Source organism: Strigops habroptila, chromosome 8, assembly GCF_004027225.2.
Source record: "Strigops habroptila isolate Jane chromosome 8, bStrHab1.2.pri, whole genome shotgun sequence".
NCBI lineage: Eukaryota > Metazoa > Chordata > Aves > Psittaciformes > Psittacidae > Strigops > Strigops habroptila.
In genome coordinates, this window is record NC_044284.2 from 27556851 (window position 1) to 27577438 (window position 20588).

The following is a 20588-nucleotide window of genomic DNA, read 5'->3' on the forward strand; positions in this document are numbered from 1 at the left end:
CTGAAAAGCCTGGTTAGACAATTGTGTGCATTTGTGAATAAGTGGCATGAGAGACACTGAAATAAATGACTTTTTTAATTTGATGCGCTTATTGTTTGAAATCTGAGAATCATTTTCCTCTTTATTCAGTGGTAAGCTTTTTCTTTCTTTTCAGAGATCAAATGAATAAAGAGCTATGACAAATATTGAAGGTTTAGAATTCAGATAGTTCAAAAAAGTATTTCTCAGATTTTATAAATCATATTGTCCATTCAAAAGATATTGCTCTAATGACTTGAAATAAATTGGAGCCTGAGGTATTCTTCAAGGACCGTTTCCCTGTGAACAACAAAATAGCTGTACAAAATACAGCTGCATTCTGCAGCAGTTAAATGTACTGATTGGAGAACAATTGATTGAGAACCCCAAATGTATGATGCCCTCCTTTGAATCAATGAAGGAATTGCTGAAGATGTCATAATTACTACAAGTGGCTATATTGCCATTTCAGAAAAGGTGTTTTATGCAGATTGAATTATTTAAGCAATGCTCTTTTCTTCTAATTGACTTAGCCAGCTCTTGTGTACGTTAGCATCATTCATTTGAATTGATGGCAGCACCCAGCAGCTCCAGCTGGAGAAGAGGCAACTGTCTCATGGAGGCAGCAATAGCATGTGCTGTTGCTGTCCATCAAAATGCTGAACGATACCATAGTGTGACAGACCACTGAAAGTATGAGAGGATTTGCTGAACACAATACATAGCCCAGTGATAGTTTTTTCTGCCCGTGAAGCTCATGTGCTGTTGAGGGGGGGAAGGGGAAGTTAAGGGTAATAAACAAACATAAGATTATGATGCTGGAGATAAGGCTATTCACAACTGTACAGTGTCATGATTCCTGATCACAGCTTTTGTTTCAGAGGATGAAGTGTAAATAAAATCAGCAGTCCTGATTTTTGCAGCCCCACCTATGTGTTATGAGTTGAAACTTGTTGCAAATGCAGCATTTTAGCATTCCCCGATCCATATTCACCTGTATTAATACATAGTTTAGTAACGCTGCTTGCTAGTCAGACCATGTGTGTTGTTCAAGTGCGTGTCTGTGCATGTGTGTTTCCTTCTGTCATTTGCAAGGCAAATGATCTCAGTGCAATCCTTGCAAATGCATCGGAACAGCATTTCAGATACATTTGTCATCGGGGATTAAAGTCCGTGCTATCCATTAACACAGACGTACCCTTGACCCAACACTGTGTCTGCAGTAAAACTGTAAGTATAATCATCAACTGCATTTGCTCCCGATGTGTAGCTTCTGAGTTAAACAATACAGTAAAAAAAAAAAGGGGGGGGGGGGGGCAAATTGTTTTAAAATGCGCACTAAGAACAGACACAGAAAATGCTTGATCAAAACCTGATTGAAGCTGCACAATATGTGAACAAAAAGGTGGATGGGGTTGGCTTCTAAGATAAGCAACAAATGGGCTAATGTTATTCATACTCTCGTGGGGGGGAGGTTGCCACAGGGGGAGCATGTGCATTTTGCAGTTACTTAGCTGTAACAAGGAGCTGTACTTCAGCATTGATTTTTACCAAGCTGGGAATAAGCATGTAACAGGAAAGTTGTCCCCTACACTCCCTGCCCCAGTTTAAACACAGCCATGGCCTGTGTATCCAGCTAGCTCAGCGCCGAGGGAAAACAAAGCCTCCCTCCCAAAGGTACCTGCTTTTCCATCATGGTGGTCACTGGGATCTTCTGGGGTTTGGTTGGGTCTTTTTTGCTGCTTCCACAATACCCAGACCAGCAGCATAGGAACACATACTCTGTGGTGTTTCCTCTTGCTGAGAACAGCAAAGCAGTTGCTTTATGGAAAGGTGGTCTCCAATATTGCTATTTTATAGAGGCTATGATCTCTCTAGCATGGGAAAACCACCCCAGTAACTAATCCCCACCACCTGATGCTTGGAGAGAGCCAGTGCACCATGTTCTTGACATGGTGCCTGGACACACTCCAGGCTGTGCTAGTCAGCCTATGATCACCTGAACCCAACACTTCACTTTCTCAGGAGGCTCAGCACAGCCCCATTTGCTTGCTATAATCTTGGCCTTGCTATGTTTTCTGAATGCTGCTCCTCTGCACACCTGTAGAAATACAATCTCTTGGCCATGGTATTGGACCTGGGGACTGCTGATGGTCCTTCACTTGTGTGGGCAGACCACAGCCTACATGTGCAGCTCCAGCCTGGTGGACACCTCCATTGTAATTGGAATTCACCCCTTTGAAGACACACATTAATCATGAAAGCAAAAACTTAGCAGTTCAGAAAATTGCTTTGGGTGCATTTTGCTAGTGGCATTCAGGACAAAACTATTATATGTGGTCTGAGATTCTGGGAATACTTCCGAGAAGAACTACTCAGTGAGTTGGTGTCTTTTTCCCTCCTGCGTGTGACTATTTAAAACCATGGCACTTTTCTCATGGGTTTTTTTTTTTTCCCTTCAGTTTTGGAACCAGGCTGCTGCTTTTGCCAGCTCTCTGTAGCCTCTTCAATGAAACAATTTCTTCTCTAGTATGTCCCTTCACCTGTTTCCATGGCAAAGAATAAGCACCTTTTCTTACACTGATTCACTGATGAGTTGTTTCCTCTCAGGAATTAATACTCAGGAGTACAGTCTGTGGTACGTGGCAGCCTATTCTTTGTCCTGAAGAATTGTGTGTGAATAGAGCATCACCGAGATTTAATTGCAGCCTCTTCTTAGGCCTGCTTCAACAGCTCTTGGGCTTTTAATTGAAGGTGGAGGTAAGAGGGCATCAGGAAAGGCAGATAAATACTGTTTACGCATATGAAGGAGAGAGTGCTCAATAACCCTTAGAAAGCAGAAGCTCTACCCAGAGATATTAATTTTTGTACGTTTTTTCTCAGCACCATTGATAAATTATTTTTTATGTAGGTTGCAACTCTGCTGTTATGGACATCGAAATTAAGAAACAAGATCAAAGTAGGTCTTAAAGTATAGTTTTCTTAGCAGTCTTTTAGGGTTTCCTCCACTGTTGTTCTTATTTCCAGTTTTCTTTTTTGGCTGGCTGCTCCCTTGCTTGCCTAATTTCATGATGAATCAGTGCTTTGGGCCTCCACAATGAAAGTAACAAATGTGTTGACCAAACAGTTTCGAATGCACTACTCCCTCAAGTTTTATTGGGTTTTTTTGTTTGGGTTTTCGGGGGGTTTTTGTGCAAGCCATATGGTAGGAAATCACATGCTGAGAGACAGATCTGCGTAAGCAAGAAAACGCTATGAAGTAAACGAAACTGATGATTGTGATTTGGCCAAAAGTCTGTGTTTGAGTCTGTCAGTGCATTTCACTTGGTTGTAATGCAGTGAAAAGAATGAATAATAAATAAAATAATAATGAAAAATAAATTAAAAAAATACTGTAATTAAGCCTATTAATTAACAGGAATGATGCCTTGTAGGTTAATTGCTAGTGGGAGGTGGAACCGAGTGGCAACCTTATAGTAGCCAATTAGGTCAACCAGCAGGCTTTTAAATTACTTGGTTTAGGCAACTTTTAAGAAGTTGGGAATGAAGATACTTCCAGAGATTGCTGCAGGTGGAAGCTGTAATCTGGGGCAATGTAAGAACATAGTAGGACTCAATGCCATCAGCAAAATTGTCACTAAGGAGGGGGTTGACACTTGACTGAAACAGGGTGCTGCACAAGTAGTAAACTGGAGAAAATAAAAACATTCAGGATGGATTATGTAGATGTTCCTAGAAAATATGGAAAAAACAGATAAGCCTGGGAGGAAGGAAGAAAATTGAGGGACAGAGGAGGAACAGAAAAGTAGGTGAGGAGAGAATTGAAGTTGTTGCAGTGATAACCATTAAAACAAGACTGTTTGCCAAGACCTCCCACTGTAAGATAGCAGAGAGAGAGATTTCTGGACAAGAAGATGTTCTTGCATACCCATACCTATCATTGCGCAGTAGGGTTAAAGAAATGCCCACGAGGGGCCTAAAATAGGCCATGAGGAAACACCATGTTATTGCACACTTATGGTGACAACGATAACTGAGAAAGATCCTGAACAAAATTAAAAAAAAAAAAAAAAGGCTAATTTTAGCTCTTGCTCTAAGATCCATGTCAGACAGAATAAACCCAGCATATTTAGGAGAGCCTGAGGCTTTTTCAGCGCATGAAGAATGCCTGATGCACATTTTGAAATTCAGCAGAAAATGTTTTTCCATTGCTGTTATTGCTCTAAAGATAACTCAGCTCCTCCCTATCTCGATGTTAGTTCTGACAAGTAAGCATTTCTTCCCATGACCTAAAGCAACTTTGAGAAACATTGTTTGGTTTTTTTTTAATTTATGTATTTTCAGCCCTGTAACAGAACAGTCACAATCCCAGTAGACTGCATGCATTCATGGAGTACTGCAGCTACTGCATACACATTCTACTCCAACAATAATCCAAGAAGGGAAGGTAAGTTTTCTGTACATGTTTTGTGCCCTTGTCATTTGTTGCTGCGTTGCTTCAGCCAAGACTTGCAGAACTAAGCCAACCCCCTGGCTTAGGGCTAGAGATCACAGACACCAATATGGAGGATGATCAAATAGCGTTTTATTGAACAACAGCAAGCATTATATACCTTCGGCCATGCGGAAGTACCTATGCTGATCCAATCAGAAGGCAGGTTAACAATTTTTGCCTTTTATGGTATCGCCAGGCCTTGCCCCACAATTCCCCTCTCCATGCTATGGGGCTTGTAAAAGTATCAGGGGAGGGGCTCTCTCTTTCCATACAGCGCGATATCTTCTGGCCGCCAGACCTTAACTACCTACAGTCATTAAGAAAACTTAATATGTAATTTGTTAAATCTGGTAGTTAAAATTAACCACCTTAAAAATGGAGGAAGCAATTGTTCAGAGGAAAATATACTTGCACAGGGCAAAATTGCTGTTTTACAAAGAGGGAAGGGAGAACTGTGTATGAGGAGTCAATAACTCCTGAATTTTAAATGGAAGTTTTATTGTATGTAAGCAGAACCTGTGTTCTACAAGTCACATAAAATGACACCCATTTAGTAAAAAAAATACACAAACAAAAACCAAAAAAACCCCTCTAAAACAGTATTTTAGGATTATCTATTGAAACAAAACCTCTCCTCCTCTCCTTCCAGTGGCACAGGTTATCTGCATTGGCATGAGGCATTTGGGGTGTCCTTCAGACTCCTTTTTCACAGCAAGCCCTTTTTCCTGGGACCACCTTTCTGATGTTTCCTTACCTATCACAAGGTCAGTAAGGTGGTAGAGGTTTCATCATCTATCTTCCCTTCCCTAACCTACGTCCTTTTCCTCTATCAAATAAGAGAGTCAAAATTCAAAAATAGACTGTGAGGGTCACTAAAGCCTAGAAATGAGACTGGGAAGATGCTTGCAGCAGCTTCAGGGGTCACGCATCCCTTGCAGTAGCTTGAAGCAAAGCCGCGCTCATTTGCACCAATGTTTAGAAGAACAGGAGATTTCTATTTTAACTTTTTTTTCCCCAAGAAAAGACAAAACTGGAGAGGTAGGGTTGATCACCAAAACACCTGCTAAAATTCACAGTGGCCAGTGAACCAAAACAATCAAATATTCACACAGTTCTAGTCCCAGGGCTTTCTCTTCAAATCTGGGAACACTTAATTTACTTGGCTGCTCTGCAGAACAATACTTTTGGTAAGTGTATTTTACATACAACAGAAAGTGCTTAAATACAGGATTTGTTTGAATCTATATTTTATTTTTGTAAACACAAAGTGTTTCAGCTATTGTTTTTGCAAAAATAAGAGGCTGAAAAAAAGTAAACAGCCCTGCTTCTCACATACATCTATTCAGGAGATGGTTCGATGGCCAACTGGAAAGAGATGAGGAAGGACCTGAAGGGCCTCAAGCTGTGGAGCACATGTCAAAGCCTCACAGAGGGGCTGGGAAACCTCAGTCCTCCTCCTCTTGAGTCTGAGGAGGAAAGGCTGTGCAGCTGAAACTAAAGCCTTTAAACTAGGAGTGTCCAGCTGTTTAGAACAGGCGATCTTAAAGACATTGAAGTGCTAGGTTTATAAGAGGAATTTGGCACCAAAAATATATCCAAGAAAAGTACATTTCCACATTGTCCTGGGAGAGAATAGTCTGTCTGGAGGCAGCAGCTGAGTTTGGCCTTAGTTGCTCAGAGAATTCCCACCACAGGCATTTTCTCTCCTGGTGTTTGTGAAGGTGAAATATCTATTTTATTACAATATACATTGCCTTCAGCAATCAAAATTATTTCTTGGCCCAATAAGAAATCCACAGAAAATAAATACCAGAGAGCTTTTCTAAGATAATTTGGGGAAAATCTTTATGAAGATGTACTTCATGTTGTTATTCTGGCGTGAAAAGTACCTTTTTTGACAAAGTGTTGGGGAAACAAGATACCTGCTGTGGAAATCTATAGACAGATGCAAGAAAGCTTATCATTTGCTCTTATAATTCCATGGTTATTTTTTTGGTTGGTTGGTTTTTTGTGTGTGTATTGGGGGGGAGGAGGGGGGCTGGATGGTTGGTTGGGTTTTGGGGATTTTGTTGGTGGTGTTTGTTGTTTGGTTTTGGTTTTGGTTTTTTTTTTTTTTTAATCTCAATTCAACTCATGCAAATGCTTAAAGTTTTGAATACTTCAATCTCTTGCCTTTCTAGACAGATGTAAGAATACCTATATATGTCTGGTATTTGCATACAGAAGGGGTGTAAGAAGCATAACTTGCTGGGCCATCTCTAGCGATGGGCAAAGGGCAAATCAACTGCCAGCCTTTGCAGCTGTTGTTTCTCACATGCAGATCTGGGTGAGCACGTGGTGTAGCCATTCAGTAGCCATTGAATAAAGGAATTTCAACCATTTCTTCTGTCTTGTTCAAATTTAACTGCCAGGACAGCACTTTCCTGAACTTGCAACTGAGGTAGTTTCTGGGGTTTTTGGTTGTTGTTTTGTTTTGTTTTTTGTTTTTTTTTTAATTGTGTGTGTGGATACACTATTCCATGAAAATCTTTCAGATATATCATTGACTAAAACAAAAATTTGCTCAAGAAATGAGGATCAGCACAAATTTTAGTGGTTTCTTCTTTGTCAGCTCTAATATTTTTATGAGGCCACCTTTTCACATGTATCTGGTTAGGATGAAGGAGAAAGATATTTGGAAGGTCAACTTTATGTTAATGGTAAGCCTGTTGTTTGGCTTTTATATAAATTTTTCCATAAAGACTATAAATATAACAAATCTCACTTCTATTTGAGCTTTATAATTAATGTGTTGGAAAGTGATTTACAGGTCTCTGAAATCAACACAAAAAATGTCACTTACCTTTTCTCCCCCCTATTGATTACAATAGATGTTAGATTTAGACCTTTATACTTTCACATCAGGAAGCCAACTTTCATGATTCTTTCAGACAAAAAGGAATTACCTGTTCTAAAATATTAAGTCAATCTTCTTCTAATATCATTACAAAGGATAGAACACAATGTCTGTCTGTCCATGCACACATTAGTGTGATCTGCTTTGCTATTTCTGAGCCTGGGATGTACTTTCTGAGCATGTCAGCTATCTGGGCCACTCTGTTGGCTGACTCACAAAATGCCATTGTAGGGGAAAACTAAAAAAGCCTTGAGACTAATGATATTGATGAGAACAAAGACCAAATAATAGTGTCTGGAAAATAAAGTTGTACATTCAAATCCCTTAGAAAAGCTTGGTAAAGGACACAGGAACTGGCTAACTACTTTTGCAATAAAGGGACATATTTTGTTCCTGTAAATATTCCTTCAAAATAACATTTTCCTTTTTAAGCACCTCTTGGAATTACTTTGACTGGGTGGCTATTTGGAGCTGTCTAATATTTCACATTTGGAGTTCTGTTTTGTTGTTTGGTTTTTTTTTCTTCCATTCATCATTTTTTGTGTTTGGTAAGGCACTTCCTCTTGTTCTGATTTTATACTCTTTTCCCAAGACAGTTGTTACATCTGGTTTATTTTTTCATCTATTGTTTTTCTAAGCTAATCTCCTTGTTTTCTTTCATTCTGTTGTTGTCTTTTCTATTTAGCCTCATTGTGTGTGTCTTCACTTACGAACTTGTCTTGTTTTGCTTGAGAAGAATTGCTCATTTTGGCAACAGTTTTGAAGCTGCATCTATTTTTCCTCATATTTTTTATTACCATGACAAATCTTTTTATTTAATGGTATCTTGCTAACAGAAAGAACATCCTGTTATCTTTGTTGCTTCATGTTCTCCATGGGCTTAAGGCTCGTCTGCTGACTTTACTCATTCATACCGTAACATCCACAACAAGTGTTGACTTGTGAAGGATTTGCACTTGACATAACCAACTGCAATTTTTCTCTCCATTTTTTCCTTTGAATTCTGCCTTTGAATTATCTGCTGCTGTAATTTTGATCATAGAGGGATTGAAGGTGTGTTCATTCAGTGCATGTGATGTTGCCTCACATACAGGATGCTGAGTTAGTGTTTGGTAGGCGTTCACACCGTCATGTATGCTAACGACAGTTATTTTCTGAAATTATAAGCAAAAATCTATTTTTATATTTTCTTGAAAACCCATTCAAAAAGTTACCCTTTTTTTAAAGCTGCAAAATTTCCTTTCATGTTTTTTTCTAAAAAAAGTTCCTTTTCCTTTTTTTTTCTTTAATTTATGTTATATGTCCATTCTTAGTTCTCCAAGTTTATTTTTATTTTTCCTTTATTTTTTTCAACTGCCTTTAAAAGGTAATTAAAGCTAACATTTAACAGGGAAAGACCTTACGCCTCATTCATTTTCTCTCCTGCAAGTGACAGTGTAAAAGGGGCTAAATCAAGCATTTGACATTGCTTAATTCATAATTTAGAACCTTGATATATTCATAGAAGTATTTCTGCAGAAACTTTAAAAAGGCAAAATATGCATTTTGAATGCTGAATTACTACTAAATAGCATGACTGGCATTGTTCCAGAAATAGGTTACAAAATGCAATTTTGGGGTCTGCGTTATGTATGGTATTTCTACAGATAAACATCACATAAATGCACATATGAGTAAATTGTATGCTGAGATTACACAGGGAACTACATGTGAACTAGAATAACTTTACTGGAAGTTCATCTGATCATGCCCAGGTAATGTATGCCTCTTGCGATGAAAATGAGAGTGTGCATCTTGATCTCTCTGGCTCTAAAGGAAAAAAGGTTTTGATCTGATTCTAAATGTGCTGGATATAATTCACAATAGTTTATTTTAACCAGTAGATGCAATGCATAAATATCTGTTGGACCAACAAGTACCAGGTTGGGCTTCACATGAAACAAAGTCAGAAACTTGAGACTTTCATTATGATTTACTATGAGGGTGGTGAGGCACTGGAACAGGATGCCCAGAGGAGGTGCGGATGCCCCATCCCTGGAAGTGTTCAAGGCCAGGTTGGACAGGGCTTTGAGCAACTTGGTCTAATGGAAGGTGTCCCTGACCATGGCAGGGAGGTTGGAACTAGATGGTCTTTAACATCACTTCCAACCCAAAACATTCTAGGATTCTGTAATTATAAAAGAAATTGAACCATGCATCTAAAAGATGTCAAAACTCTATGGGAAATTCCTTAGACAACTAACAGGTATCTTCAAACGACCTAGTAGCTTTGAAAATAAAGCGTCTGGTCGCACAAACACTCCTAAGGCTTTAATTATTTAGCTGAAAACAGCATTTATAAAATTAATAGGAACGTTATTGATTTTGTCCAAAGTTTTCACCTTTATATTTAATACCATTGATTACACCAGCCCTTTGCTATCTGCTCCTTCTGCAGCTCTCTCGTGTGCTGTTATTCAGTCATTAAGAGGGTTCTGTACAAGCCAACATGGACTCTCTGCTCCTCTTAACCCCAGCTCAGTTCAGTTGGACTATGCCCAGGAATTAGACCCATTTAGGGAGTGCCAGCCTGTGATCCTTTAGGACCAGTATAAAACGTATGATGGAGAACACCCACTTGTAATTTCATAATGTGGAAATTGCTGTTAAGCCATTCCTAGAATTAATCCCACTTTTATTACAGGAATGTGCATGAATTGCCGAGGTGAGTATCTCCAGAGAGGACGCCTTTAACACCGGAGCGGAGGGAAGCACAGCGTCCCGGAGCCTCAGTTCGGAGCCGCAAGAACCACCGAGGGAGCCTCAAGTCCTCGACAGGACTTGCCCAGGAGCCGGCAGCTCAGCTGACGCGAGCAGCTGACTCACAGGGGGCGGTGCCAGGAGTGGCGGCACCAGCCCTCAGTGGGGAAAAACCCATCCCAGGGAGCGCGAGCGACCGGGAGCGCGGCGACCAGGGCGGGCAAACAGGGCGTGGCACGTCAGTCAGGGCGTGGCGCGGCAGTTGGCGCAGGCAGGGCGAGCGGGCAGCGAGCGGGATGGTAAGCACTCGCCTCAGGACCCGGGCCCGCTCTGGGAGCTCTGCCCCGGCGGTGGCCAGCCTAGGCACCCAGACAGAGCCGATGAGAGGGGAGGCTGCGGCTCAGAGCTCGGAGTGTAGAAAGTGCCTCGACTGGTCTCTTGAGGCGAGGGTGCACAATGGACAGGGCTGCACTCGGTGCGCCCTGGTGGAGGTCCTCCTGCAGCAGGTGGCTGAGCTGCGGGAGGCTGTTGGAGAGCTAAAAGATGCCAAGGAAGCTGAGAGGAAGCTGGGCTGCTTGCTCCAGGCCCAAACTGTGCAGGGGCTGCAAACGTCCAGCGTTGCTCATATAGGAAGGAAGGAAGGAGGGCAGCAACCCAGGAAGCTGGGAATTAGTCACGAGAAAAACTAACAAAAAAAGGAGGAAGAGGACAATTAACAAGAAGGGGCTTCCTCCTAAATCTGATGTCCCCACCCAGCACCGCTTCGCAGTTCTGCAGGGGGCTAATGAGAAAGCACCCACCACACCTAATGAGCATCCTGCTGATGCACCAGTAAAGAGGATCACTACTGGTGCCCTCAGGAAAAAGCGGAGGGTCATAGTAGTAGGGGACTCTACTTTGAAAGGCACAGAGGCACTCATCTGCTTGCCTGATCCAGTCTTGAGGGAGGTGTGTTGCCTGCCAGGGGCTCGGATCAGGGATGTTGCTGAGAGGCTGCCTGCTCTAGTAAGTCCTGCTGACTATTACCCCCTCCTAGTGGTCCATGTGGGTGCTAGAGATATAGATAGCAGTAGCCTGGAGAACATTATGAAGGACTACAGAGCCCTGGGAGAGGTGGTTAGGGGCTCTGGAGCTCAGATAGTTTTTTCATCGATTCTCCAGGACAAAGGGGAGGACCTTAAAAAAGCTAGGCGTGTCTGGCAGGTTAATAAATGGTTAGAATGCTGGTGCCATAGTCAGGGGTTTGACTATTTAGAACATGGGGCTCCATTTGGGAGGCCAGATCTACTGGAGGCTGGTGGAGCTGGTCTGACAAAGAAGGGGAAGAGCTGTTTTGGTAGGAGGCTTGCCAGGCTGGTCAGGAAAGCTTTAAACTAGATGTGTTGGGGGAGAGGAGCATTGATCCATCCCAACACTCCTGGTCAGTTGCCAGCACCTGTAATAAGTGCTTGGAGCGATGTAGAGATGTTCCAGCTGCCCCAGCCATTGAGTCGGCTGCATTTGGAGCTCGGCTAAGGTGCCTCCATACAAGCACCCGTAGTATGGGGAACAAGCAAGAGGAATTAGAGATGTGTGCAAGGCTACGGGAATATGATGTCATTGGTATCACAGAAACATGGTGGGATGGCTTCTATGACTGGAGTGTCGGAATGGAAGGTTACAGGCTGTTTAGAAAAGACAGGCCAGGCAGACGGGGAGGGGGTGTTGCTATCTATGTCAGTGATAGGCTAGAGAGTATGGAACTCTGTCTGGGGACCAGTGATGAGGTAACAGAGTGTTTGTGGGTCAGGATCAAAGGGAAAACAGCAACGGGGGACATTACGGTGGGGATCTGTTACAGGCCACCTGATGAAGAGGACTCTGTGGATGAAGCGCTCTACAGACAGATAGGAGCAGCCTCACGCTCGCAGGCCCTTGTCCTCATGGGGGACTTCAACCATCCTGACATCTGTTGGAGGGACGGTACGGCCCGGCACAAGCAATCCAGGAGGTTCCTCGATTGTGTGTAAGACAACTTCCTCTTTCAAGCAATAGAGGAGCCGACGAGGAGAGGTGCCATGCTGGACCTCGTGCTCACCAACAGGGAGGGACTGGTTGGAAATGTGACGCTCCAGGGCAGCTTTGGCTCTAGTGATCACGAGATGGTTGAGTTTGAGATCCTCAGGACGGTGAGAAGAGCGTGCAGCAAGCTCACTGCCCTGGACTTCAAGAAAGCAGACTTTGGCCTCTTCAGGAACCTCCTTAGTAAGGTTTCATGGGATACAGTCCTAGAGGGCAGGGGGGCCCAAGACTGCTGGTCAGTATTCAAGGATCACCTGCTACATGCTCAAGAGTGTTGCATCCTGACTAGAAGAAAGTGCAGCAGGAGGGCCAGGAGACCTCCATGGATGGACAAGGAGCTGCTGAGGAAACTTAGAGGGAAAAAAGAAGCTTATAGAAGGTGGAAGCGAGGACAGGCGGCCTGGGAAGAATATAGGAGCATTGCCCGAGAAGCTAGGGACCAGGTTAGGAAAGCTAAGGCCCAGCTAGAATTAAGTTTGGCAAGGGATGTAAAAGATAACAGGAAAGGATTCTATAGATACGTAGCAAATAAAAGACAGACTAGGGACAATGTAGGCCCTCTCCAGAAGCTATCAGGAGAACTGGCTACCATGGATTTGGAGAAGGCTGAGGTTCTTAATGACTTCTTTGCCTCAGTCTTCACCAGCAAATGCTCTGACCACACCACGAAAGTCTTGGAAAGCAAATATAGGGACTGTGAGAATGAAGACCTTAGGCCCACTGTAGGAGAGGATCAGGTTCGAGACCATCTTAAGAACCTGAACGTGCACAAGTCCATGGGACCTGATGAAATCCATCCACGGGTCCTGAAGGAGCTGGTGAATGAAGTTGCTAAACCACTGTCCATCATATTTGAAAAATCCTGGCAGTCAGGTTAAGTTCCCGATGACTGGAAGAAGGGAAATATAACCCCCATTTTCAAGGAGGGGAAGGTGGAAGACCCAGGAAACTACAGACCAGTCAGTCCACCTCTGTGCCTGGCAAAATCTTGGAACAGTTTCTCCTGGAAAACATGCTAAGGCACATGAAAAACAACGAGGTGGTTGGTGACAGCCAACATGGCTTCACTAAGGGGAAATCCTGCCTGACCAATTTGGTGGCCTTCTATGGTGGAGCCACGGAACTGATGGACAGGGGCAGAGCAGTTGACGTCATCTACCTAGACTTGTGCAAAGTGTTTGACACTGTCCTGCATGACATCCTTGTCTCTAAGCTGGAGAGACATCAATTTGATAGATGGACCGCTCAGTGGATAAAAAACTGGCTCGATGGCCGCACGCAAAGATTTGTGGTAAATGGCTCGATGTCCAGCTGGAAACCTGTAATGAGTGGTGTCCCTCAGGGACAGGTGTTGGGACCGGTCCTGTTCAACATCTTTGTCGGCGACATGGACAGTGGGATTGAGTGCACCCTCAGCAAGTTTGCCGACGACACCAAGCTGTGTGGTTCGGTTGATACGCTGGAGGGAAGGGATGCCATCCAGAGGGACCTTGACATGCTTGTGAGGTGGGCTGATGCCAACCTTATGAAGTTTAACCAAGCCAAGTGTAAGGTCCTACATCTGGGTCGGGGCAACCCCAGGCACTGCTACAGGCTGGGCAGAGAAGAGATTCAGAGCAGCCCTGCAGAAAAGGACTTGGGGGTGTTGGTTGACGAGAAGCTTAACATGAGCCGGCAGTGTGCGCTTGCAGCCCAGAAAGCCAACCGTATCCTGGGCTGCATCAAAAGAAGCGTGACCAGCAGGTCGAAGGAGGTGATCCTGCCCCTCTACTCTGCTCTTGTGAGACCTCACTTGGAGTACTGCATACAGTTCTGGTGTCCTCAACATAAAAAGGACATGGAGCTGTTGGAGCGAGTCCAGAGGAGGGCCACGAGGATGATAAGAGGGCTGGAGCACCTCCCGTATGAAGAGAGGCTGAGAGAGTTGGGGCTGTTCAGCCTGGAGAAGAGAAGGCTGCGTGGAGACCTCATAGCAGCCTTCCAGTATCTGAAGGGGGTCTATAAGGATGCTGGGGAGGGACTCTTCCTTAGGGACTGTAGTGGTAGGACAAGGGGTAATGGGTTCAAACTTAAACAGGGGAAGTTTAGATTAGATATAAGGAAGAAGTTCTTTACAGTGAGGGTGGCGAGGCACTGGAATGGATTGCCCAGGGAGGTTGTGGATGCTCCATCCCTGGCGGTGTTCAAGGCCAGGTTGGACAGAGCCTTGGACCACATGGTTTAGGGCAAGGTGTCCCTGCCCATGGCAGGGGGGTTGGAGCTAGATGATCTTAAGGTCCTTTCCAACCCTTACGATTCTATGATTCTATGTAAGAGCGATCATTTCTTACCGGCAGGCTGTATAACCCAGATAGGTACATCTGCTTAACATAACATGTCAGCATAACTTTGATGCCATTAGAAGGCTATAGCAGGTGCAGTGCTGCCAAACCTGAGGGATGTTAACACTTCTGACAAGATTAACATCTTGGGGAAATCAGAATCCCTGCATTGATCAGCAGGTTGATAGGAAAGCTGCCATAGCGATGGGGACGATATATTATTTTCATCTATCAATCATCTCTCTGGGCTTGACTGGGAGACGTTGAGGCTGCAAAGGCACTTAGTTGGTGCTTTAAGGCAGGATGTTCAGCACATCCTTAAAATGTAATTGGATTGTGCTTTGTCCTTTGAACTCTTGCACATCCCATTGTATATCTCATTTCAATTCTGCTTTGCTTCCAGCAGGTTTTATAAAGGTGTATTGGATTGCTTTTGGGGGAGTGGCAAGGTGCTGGGGTTTTGTTTGGGTTTTTTGTTGGGCTTTTTTTGTTTTGTTTTGTTTTGTTTTAGTTTCTCTTTGAAGCTGTAGCTATTGAGGCTGGAAGTAGGACTCCCAGGCTTCAGCTCCTTCTTGGTCCATAGGAGTAACCTACCAGGATGGAAAAGGGTTTTCTTGGAAGCTGATAAGGGTCAACTGAGTATGACAGTTCTGTCAGAATAAAAAAGCCATTAATTAACACTTGTCATCTGTGATAGTCACAGGTAATTCCCACAATGGCAGGTCTTTGCATTTGTCAAATAGATTGCCGTTATTCTTTTGACAACTGGACCATGAAATCTAATTTTGCCAGGTATTGCTGTTTACACCAGGTTTTGAAATGCATCAAAATGAACAGGGAAAGTGTCTGCAAAGCACCACGAGCACACAAGTGCTCCTCTCAGGACAAGGAGCTTTGCTCTGACAAACAGCAAGTAATTAATTACAAACAGCAAATTGGTCTCGCAGGACAAATTTTGAGGTCATAATCAAAAAAACCCCTTAAACTACTTATTGATGGTTAGCTGCAATGAGGTAACAAGTAAGTGAATGCTTTAAAGACAACAGAAAACAATTCTTGGCTTTCATTCTGTAAAATATTTATGGTTAATGAAATTGATGACTAGACACTGAGCAATCTTTCATATACAAGTAGTAGAAGTCACTGTCTTAAAGTAACTGCTGCTTTGTTCTTAAATGTGAGCAGCCTAGGAAGTTTTGTTCAGGTATGGCATTAGAAGTGTCAGAAGTAGTAATTCAAGAAAAATACTTTCCGTTTGCAAGAAGATCAGAATTATCTATATAAACTCACATATGTAGCATGTGCTTTCCTTAGATACTGCAAAACACAAATGTCCCAACAATTACTGAGAAAATTTGCACCCCATTGAATTTGAGGAAATTTCTATTCTTGGTTTCAGTGGGGCAAGTGTTTCTTCTCTGGAGTAAATACGTGTGTTAGAGACGGGTGAGCTTCAGGACATTGTAGAGTAAACTACTCATGTTGGCACTGTCTTCCCAAGACTTAATTGTCCTTTTTGCTTTGTACGCACTGCGCTGATATTTTTCCCTGAGATAACTTGGGCAGGCATGTATTTTGGAATGCCTCCAATTCTTGTTTCAACCCATAATGTGCAACTGAGCACATGCTTTTGAATGTCTTAAAAACCAAGCATAGCACGAAGGCTGAAATGATGCATGACCATGATAGAGCAGGGAGCTTGAAATGGCCCAGGCAGGAGCTTCTTTGTACCAGTGATGTAGCTGACCTGTACAGTTTCGTGTTTCAGGACTCGTGGTGTAAGCAATTGACACTAATAATACTGGGATTTTATGTGATCTTCCTGCAAACAGAGTTAATATTGACTCTAAAGGGAGAGATCTTCACCTAATTTACAACAGATCTCTCCTGAGAATTTTTCTGAAGGAAGAGAGCATAGGGATTCAGGTTAACTATCCAGAGGGGAATGAAAATGGCACAGTGGGATGAAAAAGTTTTCTTCAAATATAATTATAAAGTGTCTTTCTGCTACATGACTTTCCAGTAACTCCCTATTGTCCTTCGTCATCCATTTCTCAGTGTGTATATCTCTATTGGTACCTTGCAGACTGGTGCTCTGATTCCACATGATGCCTCTGACAAAATGATGATATAAAGGTGAGTTACTCTTACAAGACAGCTGATGTTGGAATTGATTATTTTTTCTACCTTATCAGCAAATACCAATCCCATCTTTTCTTGCACCTGCCACCTTAGACACCAGAATTTCCTCTAATACTTGGTTTCACTATTCCTTTCCTAGTTGATTATTTCTACAACTTTCAAGTTTTGCCAGTGCTAACTTTGTCATATTCTATAAGATAGCAACTTTCCACTTTATATTTTAGAGTTTTCTGGTGCTGAGATTGTAGTAGCATACATACCTTGTATTCAACAGTCATCAGCTTACTGCTGCCTGCCTTGATTGATGTACTTCTATCTCTTGTAATTTATTGTATTTGCTAGCCTTCTCTGCCCTTCTTTTCATGAGCAGGAAACACTGGCTACTGCTCTCACGTAAAAATAGTTTATATATATCAATCAACATTATATATGAATTTGGTCTTAACATCTGTGAAAAGTGCAATGTGTTACGATGTTCAGAGATTGTATAAAACTGTAGAAAAGTTTGTTCCTACCTACAGTCCATAAATATCCATTCTATAAAAAAGGATTTACAGTGCTGTATTTATGGCACATAAATGCTCAAGTTACTCCATAATATTCTTGGAATGCTTTTACTTGTCTATCCAACTTGGATTTGTGCGTGCGCATGCATATGTGTAACTTATTTTTGCAACTACCATTGCTGTTTCAGATATCTTATCTGATTTTATATTGTAAACTTCTTTCTTACTTTTGCTAGAAAGATGGGTAATTTCACTTACCTGTGTAGGAGATATGTGTCGTCAAAAATTTATGACTATTAAGTACAAAAGTATATAGTGTTGCATTTACTCTCAGCCTGCTTTTCATTTTGCCTCTGCAAGCCTTTAAAAATATTTGTAACATGGGAAGAAGGTGTTCATTTTGCAAAGGCAGCTTTTTGATTAAGTTTGGGGGTTTTTTGATCAAACTTAGCTCTCAAGGACTTCCAGTTCCTTCTGGCACAGAGAAGAAAAAGACTTTTACTGAATATTGTACTGTTCTGAAATTTCAGAAGTGCTTACTAATCATAGTATGAAAGTCTTTTTAAAATATTTCAGGAATTCATCCAAAACTCTGACCAATGTTTCAAGAGACAATAAAGCTTAAATAAACAATAATAAGAGACAATAAACAATAATAGTTGCTTACTATTAAAGCAGCTGGGTAAGAAGCGGCAAATAGAAGGGACTTCTCCAAGCTTCTTGCTACTGAGAAATATAAATATGACTCATGAAAACTACTGAAAGTGCAAGAGACCAGAACCACCTCCAAACGAATAGCAGGAAAATTGTCTTAACCTCCATTTTATGTTCATATATATTCAACGTGTGCTTTCTGTATTTGAGCAAATAATACCTCCTTTTACATCCTAAATGGCGGTACATAGATGATCAGTTTCTGGCTTTGATATGTTTCAGCTTTTTCTACAGGCTTTGAAGCTCTAACTTTTGAAAGTGCCATAAGAGACGAAGGAAAATAATGAGTTAATACAGATCTTGGTGAAAAAATGAAAAAATGCTGGTGGTTTTTTTGGACTCTATGTACATCACCCAAAGTGTCATAAAATCATAGAATACAGTGTTGGAAGGGACCTCAAGGATCACCTGGTCCAGCCTTTCTTGGCAAAGCATGATCTACACCAGACGGCCCAGCACCCTGTCCAGCCAAATCTTAAGTGTTTAGTGTAAGTATTGGCTGATATCAGGGTTATTATTTTTAACGTTACTTTCTAAGCAGGGAAGCTGGTCTGTTCAGAAGATAAGGATTAGATTCTCTGTACAAAAGCTTTTCCTGTAATTTTTCATTTTCAATTCAATGATTTCAAATCAGCTTCAGGTAAACCATTTAATACTGGGGAGGAATGTGGTGTCAGCTTTAGAGAACTGAGGTAGGGTCACATTTATCTTCAAAAGCTTGGCCCGGACATAGAATTCATGTATTTTTCATTGAGTTAACTATAATGAAAGAAAGGCTAAGAAAGATCTAAATACTGTAATAATTAAAAAAGCAGAAGGGGGGGGAGGGAACCCAAACAACAACAACAACAAAAAAACCCAACAAAAAAAACAAAACAGGAATTAACCCAAGCAATATATAGGTAATGTTTAGGGACTATTTGCAATGTGAAGACGTAAAAAAGGATGACTATTACATTTGAAACAAAATAATTGTTACAATACTAGGAATTATAGTTCTGAGAATGGGAAGAAGAAAAATTTTATGTAAGTGTTGAAAAATGGAAGGCTAGGAATATGTCTCTCAAAACTGTAGTTTAAAAAGATTATTAAAAAAAAATGCAGTCATGTGAATTGGAAGCACAAATGTGACAGTTATTACTGGATCTCAGAAGATTTTAGTCTTATTTCAGAATATAATGCATGAACCAGTTCTGAATCTTTATTTGAATGCAGATGCCCAGTGTATTTAAATCCAATCGAACCAATATTTTTTCTGTGGTAGTTCATGGTTGTACAGTGCTGCATTTAAAGTAACATCATTTTTATCCTCAAAAAACTTCGTTTGGGCTACATCCCAAAAGAGCAAAGAATCTCATTTATTTCATAGGAATGTTAAAACCAGTTATTGTTATTAAAATATTTATTTTTCTATGAAAAACCCTAATTTCAGCTTACTAATAGAAAATATTCATGTGATTCAACTCTCCTTAGTTATCCATTTTAGTTAATTATGAATTTACATTAAAAAAAGAAAAAAAAGAAAAATAATAGATTTTGTGTAACCAGTACATGCTTTGAATATATGAAAATCTGTTTTGTGGGGTTTGGTTTTGTTTTGGGTTTTTTCTGCTGCATTTGTTTGTTGTATTTAGCCAAGCTTCCAGGTGTTCAGTGCAACATGTCAAAAATGGTTAAAGAAAAATATTGATTAAGAAACTACTAAAAGAACAAGTTAGGAATGAAGTGATAATTTTTTTCCATGGTGAACATTTCTCAGAGAGATAGCCTCCAGTTTTGTTCGAGAGTGGCTTGGTTTAAATATGTTTTTGATGAGCTAAGGGAGAATGCTAAACAATATGATTAAATATAGGCAGATTTTATAAAATGATTCAGATTTACTTGACTAAATAGGAAAGGTTGTTGGAGGGAACTTGAAGAGTGAAAATGGTGAAGGATATCTAGTGAAATGGTAGAAGGATAAAAGATAAAACATGCAGGTGCATTGTTAATGTTATCAAATAGTTAATGAATTTGGAAAGGGAAAACAGTACAACAGTTCTGGGTGAAAACCAAATAAGGATTTTGTCTGGTTTAGCACTGCTCAGAAAAACAAACAAGGGATTACATGTTTAAATTATAGAAAGGAAATAATTCCTCGATTATTATGGCAGAACTTGTTAATGACTGGACCTGCTTAAATCAAAACCAACTAAACTAATTTTGGTGGTATCTATCATACAAAGAAGTGAAGTTTCTCACACTTGCTTGTTTCATACTTCAGGCGTCAAGGGAGACCTGTGCTGAATGGCAACAAAAGTAAAATTGATTGAAGTATATATTTTTGCTACAGGAGTGGGAAATGCAACAAATTTCAGGTCAGAAACAAATTCATAGCATCTAGCGTCTAAGACTCAATCTTGAATCTTGGACAAGCAGGCATCCTCAGGATCACATGCAACATCACAGATGATCAAGGAAATGCTCCAAATTTTTTTCTCCCCACCCCCCCCCCTTTTTTTTTTTGTTGTTTTGTTGGGGTTTTTTTGTTTTTATTTTCTAGCCTCAGCTATCTCTTCCAGGAGTTGTCACAACCTCCCGACTTGAGCAAGTGACTTCCACATGCACAGCAGGTCATTTTGGAATCCAGTCAGAAGAGATACTAATTGGATCAATCTTCTCCATGAACACACATGATTATATCTGATTTTGCGGGT

At 41.3% G+C, this 20588-nt stretch overlaps 2 long non-coding RNA genes across 17 annotated transcripts in view; both read left to right on the forward strand.

Annotated features, from left to right (window-relative positions):
• The first annotated feature begins 1119 nt into the window (after nt 1-1119).
• Nucleotides 1120-12574, forward strand: LOC115611926. The gene is made up of 4 exons (XR_003992785.1): nt 1120-1248; nt 4363-4465; nt 5163-5277; nt 10093-12574. It is a non-coding gene; the product is annotated as an uncharacterized LOC115611926 (long non-coding RNA).
• Nucleotides 12575-14448: 1874 nt separating this feature from the next.
• LOC115611924 overlaps nt 14449-20588 on the forward strand; it is a 63510-nt gene continuing 57370 nt past the window's right edge. For 13 of the 16 annotated variants that reach the window (XR_003992772.1, XR_003992782.1, XR_004389953.1 and 10 more), the window contains exon 1: nt 19484-20249. This is a non-coding gene — a long non-coding RNA (uncharacterized LOC115611924). Of the gene's footprint in view, nt 16667-18345; nt 18381-19483; nt 20250-20588 lie in introns of those variants that run through there. The other 3 variants (XR_003992771.1, XR_003992775.1, XR_003992776.1) reach the window with 3 other exon arrangements.